Source organism: Oryx dammah, unplaced genomic scaffold, assembly GCF_014754425.2.
Source record: "Oryx dammah isolate SB20612 unplaced genomic scaffold, SCBI_Odam_1.1 HiC_scaffold_4, whole genome shotgun sequence".
Taxonomy (NCBI): domain Eukaryota; kingdom Metazoa; phylum Chordata; class Mammalia; order Artiodactyla; family Bovidae; genus Oryx; species Oryx dammah.
Window position 1 is genome coordinate 26,716,066 of NW_024070188.1, and position 13,055 is coordinate 26,729,120.

The 13,055-nt window shown below is 40.8% G+C and overlaps 1 protein-coding gene across 1 annotated transcript in view; it reads right to left on the minus strand.

The window, feature by feature from the left end:
- SLC16A10 (solute carrier family 16 member 10) overlaps positions 1 to 13,055 on the minus strand; it is a 106,984-nt gene that overhangs the window by 20,946 nt on the left and 72,983 nt on the right. The gene's annotated exons all lie outside the window — the stretch shown is intronic.

Here is a 13,055-nt window from a genome sequence, read left to right on the forward strand (position 1 = left end):
CAGGAGACACCGGGAGGGAACTGTGAGAAGTCCCTAGGACAGCTCCCGAGGAGTTAGACACGAAAAAGGAAGCTGTGTGTTCACAGGAGCAAACCCAGGGATGCCCGATTTATGCCGAGGTTTTTACAGTGCTTCATAAATTAAATACTCAACACATGGGAGCACTGTACATTCCACAGATGTGTGCAGGGGTCACGAGGCTGCGGCAGAATCTGCCAGTCTATGTGGTGGAGGTCCACTCAGACATGCCATTCTCCTGGAAGCACGTGGTACAAGGTATGAGAGGGGGTATTCCACCTTAGCAGGGCCAACTATATACTGACTATGTACCTCTAGCCACCCATTTCCGTATCTTTAAATTATTCCACATCGACACTAATAAACATACTTTTATTTCTATTATTTAAGCTTTAAATGACACCTTGTCACTAATTACACATGTGTGATCAAAGAAAGTCTCAAAACCAATTAACTCCTCTCCATAAGAGTTGAAGAACATAAAGCACAATTAGAATGGAAAAACTGTCAGGAGTAGGGAAATTAGTACTAGACGTCATACTCCAGCAAGTCAACCAACCTATAAGCTCAGCCTCAAACTGGTCAAAACTATCTGCGTGCAGGGGGCTGGGATGCAGCAGCCCCTTGTCCCGTCTGCCTTACCTGGTTCTTCTTTATCATTTCATGAGGTGTTAGGACCCTCCCCACACAAAACGCCCCAGTATATGTTGTAGATAAATCCAGAGTCTTCACCAGCCTTTCACATACTTACACTGAACACATCATACAGTACAAGGGCCTAACCGAAACACACTACTGCTGCATTCCAACTTAACGTAAAATCAGATACTCTTAAATGTTTGAGAATTTCTTTCTCCACCACAAATCTTAAATCTTTCAGCAGTATGGGGTCCACATTCTAGGGATAATTTTCTCGCCTGAATAAACCATCCATCACTTCTAAAAACTAATGCTGAATTATTTGTAAATACATATTATTGTTTGTAAGTACATATTATTTTTGGCTAATTAAGAACTCCGGGAGTTGGCGATCGACAGGGAGGCCTGGCGTGCTGCGATTCATGGGCTCGCAAAGAGCCGGACATGACTGAGCAACTGAACTGAACAGAAATATAATTTGTAAGACATGACAAGCTTACTCTACCTTACTAAAAGCAGCAGCTCTGTTTCCATTTATCTGTAAATGATTTGTTTTCTAGGTTTCTTATGTATTAACTATTTATTGTCTTCCTATCATGTTCCTATGCTGCTGCTGCTGCTGCTAAGTCGCTTCAGTCATGTCCGACTCTATGCGACCCCATAGACAGCAGCCTGCCAGGCTCCCCCATCTCTGGGATTCTCCAGGCAAGAACACTGGAGTGGGTTGCCACTTCCTTCTCCAATGCAGGAAAGTGAAAAGTGAAAGTGAAGTCGCTCAGTCGTGTCCGACTCCTAGTGACCCCATGGACTGCAGCCTACCAGGCTCCTCCATCCATGGGATTTTCCAGGCAAGAGTACTGGAGTGGGGTGCCATTGCCTTCTCCGGTTCCTATACTAGTGTACTACAATTCAGAAGAAAAGAAATACTCAAAAAACCAGCTAGCTTTTTTTGGATGAAACTGTTCTATAGATATGGAACTTCACCATTAATGAGTCACAAGTGGCCAGAGAAGTAAGGATCCTTATTCATCTCAAGTAGGAGAATGCTGGTGAATACTGCCTAAGGCACAAAACTGGTAAACGGGCAAATTTTCACTAACCTGAGTAGTCAAATTGCAGCAGATGGTGAGATCTGCAGGGAAATAAATGCAAGGTTAGAAAGGCAAGAAAAGCACAGACACCACTGAAAAAAACCTGAAAAAAGTGGGGATAAAGTGATGGTGAGCGGGTATCTACTCACTCATGTAATAACCACAGGAGAACTGAGAGACTGCAGTTAGAAGATGTAAGTAGTGAACGAAGTATCTGCAGAAAAAGCAATGCTTGGGTCCTGTGCAAGAATTTTTCATTTCTAACATGCAGATTTTAATATACTACATCAGATAAAAATAAGTTGAGTGAAAAAATTCATTGACTGTTGGCTGGCCTTAAAGACAGAAACTAGAGAATTTCCAAGCCATAGGCTTCCTACAGGCAACAGGAAGCCATCTCATTTTTCTGTCTTCTGAATACCTACTGCTGCCCTTCACCCAGAGAATGCGCCTACTAGCACCTCCTCAAAGAGGTCGTCGCCGACTTTACAAACTGAGGTTACGTCCCACCATCACCTTCCACCTCATTTTACTGCCTTCAAAGAAAATACCACTATTTCAAAACTACCTTGTTTATTCACAAGGTTACTGTTTATTGAGCTCCCTGAGAGTAGAGACTACGGCCCTTCTCAGCACTGCAATCCCACATCTAAAGGCACCCACAGGTGCCTGGTGAGTATCTATCAGGTATGCACTTGGATCTGCTCAATTTGAATCTGCACAACTGAGTCATAATTCCTGAGAGGGAGGTCACGTACATGTGAGAAAATACAGCAGTGACAGGAAGGAATAACTCACCCCAACTCTATCCTAGTAACACCCCTGCCCCTTACTGTGAAACTCTGAGCAAAAGAAAACCTCTCTTTTGGTCCAGGTTCCTATCTATTAGTAGGAGAGACCAGAGTCAATGCTGCTTTCCTCATAAAAGGCTGCTGTGAGAGTTGAATCAGAAAATAGATCTGTGAAGTGAACTCCTTCATATTCTTTAGGGAAGTCCACTGGGATGGGAATGAATGAATGAAATGAAATGGAAATAAATGAACAACAAAACATTTCCAGACCACATAATAGGGAAAAAATGTAGCGGGTGTGTGGGTGTGCGTGTGTGTGTGTATGACCAGCACACAGTGAATCAGAATGGTTAATTCTGATATTTAAAACAATACACTATACAAAGAAATATTCTTGTTGTCAAGGAAATTTTATAAGCATGCTTTTGAATGAAAAAACAAAAAATTACTTAAATTAGAAAATCTTGGTGAAAAAATTTGATTATTTTTTATTCTGCAAAGTACCAAAACATTCTGCATAGCTAATAAATGTCAAAGTAACAATAAAGATAATCAGAATAATAATCCAAAATCAAGAACAAAAAGGAGGGAGGGAGGGAAGGAAAAAATGAAATCTAACCCTAGTATTTAGACTTTATTCTTTAGCATCCAGGCTAAAAACAAAATTAAAATGTCAACTCTGCCTCTTTTATCTGGTTATAGTGCCAGAAGACTGAGAGAGGGCAACTCTTCAGATTATATAATCCCATTGGAAATCATTTTTAAAATGTTTCCAAAACTCTGCAATCACCATTCCAGGGCTGAGGACATGTAATGCGCCTCCAGGCCTTTCTCCTGTCAGAACCTTACAAGAAACAGATAAACAAAGCAGGTGAGGTCAGCTTAGCTGCCCAGACCTAACCCCATATACAGTAACCTTTGGTTTAGATGAATTCGGCTATGAAACCTGCATTCTCCGGGCTCAGCCACACAATAACTATAACTTTGAGCTCTAAATATGGAAGAAAGATGACAAAACCAGTACAATTGCTGCTGGCAACTTTGAAGACCTGGACTGTGTCAAGATGGTGAAGTGACCTCCAGATTGGGAAATGAACCCCATAAACTGATGAAGGTTGTGTTAGGTAAGCCAACTTCATTCCTCCAAAGATTCAGTTTCCACTACATACACATTTCAGGCTAGGGTAAGCTTCCATTCATTTTCCATGGATATTCTTGCATGCTATGGGTGCCAGGTTCTACCATTTTTATAACTATGTGACTTCTGGCAAGCAACTTAACCTTTCTGTGTCTTAACTGCTTTATCAGTTTTTTTTTTTTTAAATACCATTAAATGACCTGTACACTCCGTTCAACTCCTAATTTACTGTCATACTTTTTTTTAAAGGCATTTGAATATTTATATTTGACTTCAAAGCCACACATTTAAGAAGACCAGGCTCAAGCCTCAGCTGCACCAGGCACCAGCCTTACAACCCTGAGCAAGTTGTCTTAATAACCCCAAGTTCCAGTTCCTCTCCTGCTAAATGGAATCTGATCCTGCCCATCTCGTAGGGTGGCTCTGAGGCTCCAGCAAGAGATAATACTTCTGGGATAGTCTTAGAAAGTAAATATTAGTACAAGTGTGGGAAATAAAAGTACTATGTTTAAAAGAAACTTAAGAGTTTAAAATAAACCCTCATGTAGCTGTGATGACTGAGCATACAGGATGCTAAACCATGCTCTGAAGACTGAATGCTGTAGTTGTTCTGGCCCTGTTACTCTGAGAATAAATCAGTTCAACTTGACATGAATGCAGACACAGCTGGATTACGTAACTGCACATCAGTTGTCCATGTTTGCAATTCTGCCTCCAAACTAGCTACCGTTACATGAGCTTTTCTCCAATTTGTTATAAGGGAATGTAAACTTTCTGATGATAAGTGAGTTGCCAAAAGGTAGAGGAGTGAAAAAACTAGATACAGATAATGGGGCTGGAAAGCAGGGAAAGCAAAGGGGAAAAGGGACAGATACATAAGAGACATGCACCCCTCAAACTTTCTTTGGATCTAGAGACACTTCCCTACATCATGAATACGTAAGTTACCTTCTCCCCCAATACTCTGTAATCACTGGAGTTAGTGTCTGTGAGGGCTTTCCCAAGGAGATGTCCCAGAACCTAGAGTGAAGGTTAAACTAGCAGAAGGTACTCTCAATTGATCAGACAATCTCTCCACCCACCAGAGCCACCTGGTAAATGCAGGGTGAAAGGCAATGTCCAGGTTTACCCTCATACCTTTAAGAGTCTTCAAATTAAGATTTCTATTGTGTTAATTTTCTATCATAACAATTTATTTTCTAGTTGACAGAAAAATCGGGATAGGACCCCTTATCAGCTAAATTCAGGTTCCTCAAACTTGAAAAAATTTTGATATTAATCTGACGAGTTGAGGGATAAAGCAAATATCCCTATTACAGTTAAAATTTGAGATTATTCTAGAGAATATTATATTTTAAAAAATAAAACATGAGACAAACACAAAAGACCTGGTGAAATTTACATATTAACAAGACAGAAAAACAGATACAGAGGATAAACTAGTGGTTATCACTGGGGAGAGGAAAGGGGCGAGGGGCAAAACAGGGAATAGGGTATGAAGAGGTACAAACTATTACACTTAAGTAAGCTACAAGGACATACTGTACAGCATGGGGACTAAAGCCAGTCTCCTATAATAACTTTAAATATCTTACAATAAATTTTATTATAGATTTATAAATAAATTTATATAGATTTATAATAAATGTATATACTTTTTAAAATCTATAAAAATATTGAATCACTATGTTATATAACTGAAACTAATATAATACTGTAAATCAACTATACTTCAATTAGAAAAAAAAAGAAAAAACATTATAGATATGGGGAGGGGACAAGAGAAGGAACAGTTTCTCCAGTGCTTTTTGGGCCTTCTCAGGAAACTTCAGTGTCTCAGGACACTTCACAGGGCTTCCCAAGTGGCACTAGTAGAAAAAAACACTCGCCTGCCAATGCAGGAGACATAAGAGACGCAGGTTTGATCCCTGGGTTGGGAAGATCCCCTGGAGGAGGGCAACCCACGCCAGCATTCTTGCCTGGAGAATCACGTGGACGGAGGAGCCTGGTGGGCTACGGTCCATAGGGTTGCAAAGAGCTGGACAAGACTGAAGTGACTTAGCGCACACACACACACACACAGGACACTTAAAGATCTTTCAGGGACTTCAGAGTTTCCATGTAACTCTAAAATTCAAGCAATTTGTTTCTTTGCATTTTCCTATAATAGTACTCTGTTATCAGTCAAATACATTTGTACATTTTACTATAAATTTGTACATTTGTCCATTTGTTCTTCGGCTATGCTTAATGTTTATTGTATAAAACCAAACTGAACAAAAAGCTATGCATATTTCATGTTCCGCTTGTCACAGAAAAGCAATTGATTTTCTCATATTCACAACGTGCTAGAGACCAAAAGAGGAGACAGGGGCTGACAGAACAGTTACATGACACCCTGTCATTCACATCAGCCCATTTGCCCGGAGTCCTCTCCACGGCTGTGCGGCGTGCTCTGAGTGCCCGGATGGTCCAGCCCTGCTTCTGTGCTTAGTTCTGACAGAACAGAGGGGAAACAGGCAAGCCAAAGAAAATCCTGGTCCCGGCCCAGTGCGGCTGATGGTAGGCAGCACTCCACCTCTCAAGTGATCCAAAGAGGGAACAAAACTCTACAAAAAGAACACAAGACTCAGAGTCTGAGACCCATGTTCAAGTCCCAGCTCTGAGCAAACTCAGTGCGTGACCCTGACTAAGCACAGCTTATTCAGCAAAGTCGCTTCCTTGGCTCCAAGTATATAACTATTCACAACATTTGTTACCCTCGCCCTTGTGACAGTTATGTGAGATTTTGTGGAGATGCTCGGCGCATGACAGATTCTTGACAAATGTCGCCTGAATCTCCGTTTGAGGAAGCCACACGGAGACAAGAGCATGTCTGCTGTTCCTATTTACACGGCTCAGCACCCCGAGCTCTACCCTGGGGTGATATCCCTGCTGTGACTACAGCGTGGCGAGCGGTAGCCTGGACAGTGAAGCCTGACAGGTGCATTCCAGCACTGAGCCACGGGGCACCTGGCATTAATCAAAGCCATAAAATCTCTCCTGAGGTTTTACATGCCCCATGGATTGGCCTGTTTGCCTACAGATTTCATTTCTAATTTAAAAACACAACTGGTTTGTTCCCAATTACAATTGGACTTGGTATCCACTGAATTACTCTGTCAGCAGGCAAATAATGGTGCCTTTAATCATGGTCTCAGATAAGTGGGATGTTCATACCAGATCAGAGTTTCTTTTGAGGACAGTTACTATCTGCCACAAAACTGACACATCTTATGGAGTTTTTTGAAAATGAGCTAATAAACACAAATTTCAACACATGAGTCAGTCATCTCTCTGATACAGAACTATGTGGGTCAAAGCTCAAAACCTAAAACTTCACTGCCGTATGTTCTGGAGTCAAAGAACATACGTGCTGCTTTTCAAGGCGAGTAGTGGTGGAGAGATGTAAAAGCAATAAAAACTAAGTCATCATTCTCATACTGAGGAAGGGATGTTCTATGCCGCTGAGAAGAGTTGCACCACTGTTGTCATTTGGAGGCATTTATCAGGCATCTGACTGATGTGGCCCTGTGGGCAGTGCTCTGGGCCTGTATCCCCATTCTGTTCTCACTCACACCACCCAAGGCTCTGCAAGTAGAGAATTTTAAAGATCAAAATGAAGAGAAGATGAACAGTGCTTATATAGTGTCACTTTTGATTAACCCATAAGATATTTAGTCATTCAACAAATATTTGAGCACCCACTGCTATGTTAGGCACTGTGCCAGGTGCTTGGGTTCATTCATTGAAGAAGACAGAGAAGGACCCTTGGTTGGCCTCGACATTGACATTCTAGCAGAGGCATACACACAGAGAACAATCACCGTCACAACTAAGTTATGTAGCACCTTAGAAGGTGTGACAAAGAAACAGCAGTGTAAAGGAGTAGGGAGTGTGTGGAGGGGAAATGGATGAGGGGAGTTTTAGCCAGGGGGTCAGGGCAAGCCTCACTAAAAGGCAGACGGGAAAGACAGCAGAGTGTGTGAGGGGGATGGGCCAGATGGGACCAGGGACAGGAGGGGACAGACCATGGCGGACTCCGAGTGAAGCAAAGTTAGGCGCTCAAAACAGCCTGGAGTTAACACTCCCCTCTGGGTCCTCCCCACCATTCTCTACAAAACAAAGCGCTCTCTCACCCGAAGAAAAAAGTGGACATTAAGATTGATTATGCCCAGCTCCCAGCCGGTCCCAGCCTCTGGCCGATCTCCAGAATTCCTTGCCCCAGCTGTTTAAGACATAACTACTCGAACAACCTTGGAGAAGAACAGGCCCCCTTCAGACAGTAGATTTCCACACATATGCCTATATATACTTACTCTTTTCTTGGGTTAGTGCAGCAACTCACTAATCTGACTGCTGCCCCTCCTCACCTCATTAAAGGTGATCTGTTCTTGTAAAGTGCCAGTCTCGTTCTTTCTCCGAACCTCGCTTTCTCTAATTTCCTTACCCTACATTGAGAGCCACCAGAAGGACATAGTTTTTACTCTCAGAGCAATGGGGAGCCACTAAAAGATTCTGAGAGACTTATGTTGAAAGAACACCTGTGGTTTCTGCATACAGATTGCACCAGGGCAAGGAAGGAGGTGGGGAGACCAGACAGTAGTCTATTACAGTGATCCAGGCTAGGGGTGATGCTGGCTCAGTCAGAGGTATAGTAATGATGATGTTGAGAAGTGGACAGATTCTAAATATATCTTGAAAGGAAAACCACCAAGATTTCTGGTCTGGATCAGGAGTATGGTATGAAAGAAAGAGGCGCCAAGGATGCCTCCAAGGTTTGGGGCCTGATGGGATTGCCATTTCCTGAGATAAGGAAGGCTGAGGGCAGAACAGGTTTGGAGGACAGGGGATAACCCTTGGGGGCTCTTCATGTTAAATCTGAAACATCTAGCAGTCCTCCAAGTGGAGATATTAAGTAAGCAGTTGGCTATAAAAGTTTGGTGAAGAATTCAATAAAGGGGTTTAGACTAAATTAATATAAATTTTGAGCCACTGGCACATACATGATATCTGAACTCGTGAAATTAGATGAAATCATCATTTGGAATTAATACAGGAAAAGATCAAGAGGCAAGTCCCTTGATATTCAGAGTCAGGGTGAAAAAGAAGGAACCAGAAGAAACTATTAATAAGAGGAATGATGGAGAGGTAGGAGGAAAACTAAAAGCATGTTTCTGGAAGCTAGTGAAGAAAAACTGAAGAAGAAGAAGCTATAAAAACTTAATCCAAGTGACCTACAAGAGATTAACCTCCAAAATATACAAACAGCTCATGCAGCTCAAATTTAAAAAGCAAATAACCCAATCTAAAAATGGGCAGAAGATCCAAACAGACATTTCTCCAAATATTAATTAACAAATGGCCAAGAGGCACACAAAAAATGCTCAACATCATTAATTATTAGAGAAACACAAACCAAGACTACAATGACGTGTCACATCACACCAGTCAGAATGGCCATTATCAAAAAGCTGCTGCTGCTGCTGCTGCTGCTAAGTCGCTTCAGTCGTGTCCGACTCTGTGCGACCCCATAGACAGCAGCCCACCAGGTTCCCCCGTCCCTGGGATTCTCCAGGCAAGAAACTGGAGTGGGTTGCCATTTCCTTCTCCAATGCATGAAAGTAAAAAGTGAAAGTGAAGTCTCTCAGTTGTGTCCAACTCTTAGCAACCCCGTGGACTGCAGCCCACCAGGCTCCTCCATCCATGGGATTTTCCAGGCAAGAGTACTGGAGTGAGGTGCCATCGTCTTCATCAAAAAGCTACAAGCAATAAATGCTGGAGAGGGTGTGTGGAAAAGGGAACCCTCTGGCACTGTTTGTGGGCATGTAAATTGGTACAGCCACCATGGAGAACAGTATGGAGGCCCTTAAGAAACTAAAACAGAACTACCATATGATCCAGCAATCCCACTCCTGGGCATGTAACCAGAGAAAAACATCCTCCAAAAGGATACCTGCACCCCAGTGTTCTTAGCAGCATTGTTTACAATTGCCAGGACATGGAAGCAACCCAAATGTCCATCGACAGAGGAGTGGACAAAGAAGATGTGGGACTTACATACAATGGAATATTACTCAGTCACTAAAAAGAATGAAATAATGCCATTGGCAGCAACACGGATGGACCCAGAATGTCACAATGAGTGAAGTAAGTCAGACAAAGACAGGCAAATATGATGTCACAGAATCTAAAAAAACAAGTTACACAAACTTATTTACAAAACAAAAACAGACTCACAGACTTAAAGAATGAACTTACAGGTACCAGAGAAGAAACACAGCAGGGAAGGGGTAGTAAGGGAGTTGGTGATTGACATGTACACGCTGCTATAATTAAAATGGATAACCAACAAGGACCTACTAACTAACAACATGGAATTCTGCTCAATGTTATGTGGCAGGCTGGATGGAAGACGAGTTTGTGGGAGAATGGATACATGTATATGTATTGCTGAGTCCCTTTGCTGTTCACCTGAAACTACTGTAACATTGTTAATCGGCTATACTCCAAGACAAAACAAAGAGTTTAAAAAAAATAAAAATTAAGACAAAATGGATAACCAACAATGACACAGGGAACTCTGCTCAATATTATGTAACAATCTAAATGGGAAAAGAATTTGAAAAAGGATACATGTATAACTGAAACACTTTGCTGTACACCTAAAAAACCAACACAACATTGATAATCAACTATATTCCAATACAAAATTAAAAGTTAAAAAAAAAAACCTTAACCTAGAAAACAAAACAAAGCAACTCTCAGGAAAAAAAGGGCAATTCAGAAAAGCTAAAGCAGCTGCTAATGGGAATGGTTATTTGGAAAGTTATATCTCATCAAAATTAATATATAAGATTTGTACCCTTACTCTATTTCTTTAATTTTCTATCTATGAGATATGGGATGTTTACTAAACTTGTTATGATATTCATTTCATGATGTATACAATTCAAATGATTATGCTGTATACCTTAAACTTATTATGTGCTGTAGGACAATCATATCTCAATAAAACTAGAAGAAAAAAGATTCATACCCTCACAATAGAGATTACATCTGGGAAGGCTTAAAAGAGATCATCTGACCCCTTCTAGGAAGCAATATGATTTTTCATTTTTAAAAGTCAACTACTAAAAGAAAACTTTCAACCTTGCTCTGAGTGAGAATGCCACGAAGCATACGTATTTCCTCTCAAATCATCACATAGAGTCTAATAAGCAAGTGACCTTAGAATTTTTAACATAACCATGAAAGCACTTCACTGTATTTCTGAATCCTTCAAAGGAGACCTAGATAGAGAAATTAGTTCCCTAATTAAAGATGCAGTTTTTACAGCAAAGCTCATGATTAAGGACCAATTCCAATCCTATGAAGCTTTTACTAACCATTCTTCCAAGAAGATACCATCTTTCTCCTTTGACTCATCCACTAAAACCAGACAATTCACCATCACATCATCTTAAATTTGAGTAACTCTCATTTTTATACCAGAACTAGAGAGATGCTTTACATATATTTTTTTTTTGTCATCCTTACAACAATTCTGCAAAATTGGATTTATCCCTATTTTATTGATGCTGAAACTGATGGCTAGAGTCTGTTACCTAAGGTTACCCAAGTATAAAGGGACAAAACCAGCATCTGTTTTACTCAGTATGCAATACTGCCTCTTGCATGAAAGCAGTACACTAACAATTACCAGTCGCTGCGTCTTGTGACCCTGGACGAGTTTTTACACCTCTCAGTGCCTCATTTATGAAATAAGGATGACACACTACAGATACTGCACTGTGGTGAAGATTATATAAGGTAATGTATGTAAAATTTATTAACTTTATAAACTATAATGGTCGATATTACTACTCAAAACAGATTTTATGCTCCTTCAGCACAGGTTCTTATGCCTTACAGGCATTTTCCCTTCAACATTCAACATGAATTGAACACCATCTTACCAGTCCTTGGAAAGAGTTCAGACACCTTTCCCTTCCTCTAAGGAGGGAGGTGGTGTCCCACTGCATGAAGTCTGGATTGAGTATTAAATATCCCTAGTCCAAACCTTAAACTACAACACAGTGACAAACTCAGCGTGCTCATCAAACATGAGATTTAAACCACCTGCCCGGCATGTAACTGCTTTCCTCTCCACCACGGCTTTAGTGCCATAAGCGTTCGAAAGGGAGAAAAATCCCAAATGAAAAAATATCACATTTTGTAAGAAAACCTTCCTGGAAGGACGGAGAGCAGAAAAAGGCCTGGTTTGTTATCTGAGTTAACAGAGACCTTGTTGTTCTGTGTACAATCTAATTTACAGCCTCCTGATGACAGTAGTAACTATAACACTGTCTAACTCATTACTCATTATGAAATTTCATTTACTTTAAAGAAAAGACCAATAACATATTTACGAAAGTTCTTAGGGAACACTCACTCCCCCTTCAATACAATGGAGGCATCCAGTGTATATCTGGGGACGGGAGCTGGTATGCCCCAGAGGAAGACCATGCCAGGTGTGTTCTCCAGGTAAACATAGCAGGAGGGAACCAGCCCCTGCTCTGCCATGATTCTGGGGAAGCTGCTCAAAATCTTTGTTAATGATGGATCTGTTTCCCAGCCTGTAAATCATGAGCTAACATTATTTATTCTGCCTACCTCACAGGTTTACTGTGAAGGTCAAATGAAATAATATATGTAAATTAATTTACAAATTACATTACTAGAAATTACCAGAAATAACTAGATAATCAACTACCACTTGTCCTTTGGTAAATGTCAGGTACTAGCGACAGCAGCAGCAGCAAAGTTGAGATATTGATTTCTCTAAGGGTTTTCACGTTATCGTAACAAACAGAATTTTTTTAAAAAATCTACTCATCTCTAAAAAGGACCCGACAAATATTTTCTTATCTACGGATGCTATGGAAGAAGTAACTGGTAAGGTTGATCTTCCCACAATGGATCTATGTGTATATATGTATATATTCTAAATTATTTTCAAATGGTTTAACTATGTCTTCCTAAAAGAGTGAAAATGGACTCTCAGATCAAGATGTAGCCACAGACTTCATATGTGATAGGCGTGACATACCAGGTCATTTTACCTAGTAATTCAGTCTCTGCAAAATGCCTCATGGTTCAGAGTCCTAAAAACTAGTCCTCTCCTTGTCTCCCCATTGTTCATCCCAGCTGCCTCCTTAAAACCTCTGGCAAAAAGAGAATAGGAGAATTAAGAATTCAAATTGTCTTAGATCCACAAAGGACTGATGATGTCATTTACTAGCTGACCTCCTGACCCCAGTAATTCTCTGAACTACCCTGCAAAATTGCACCAGAATT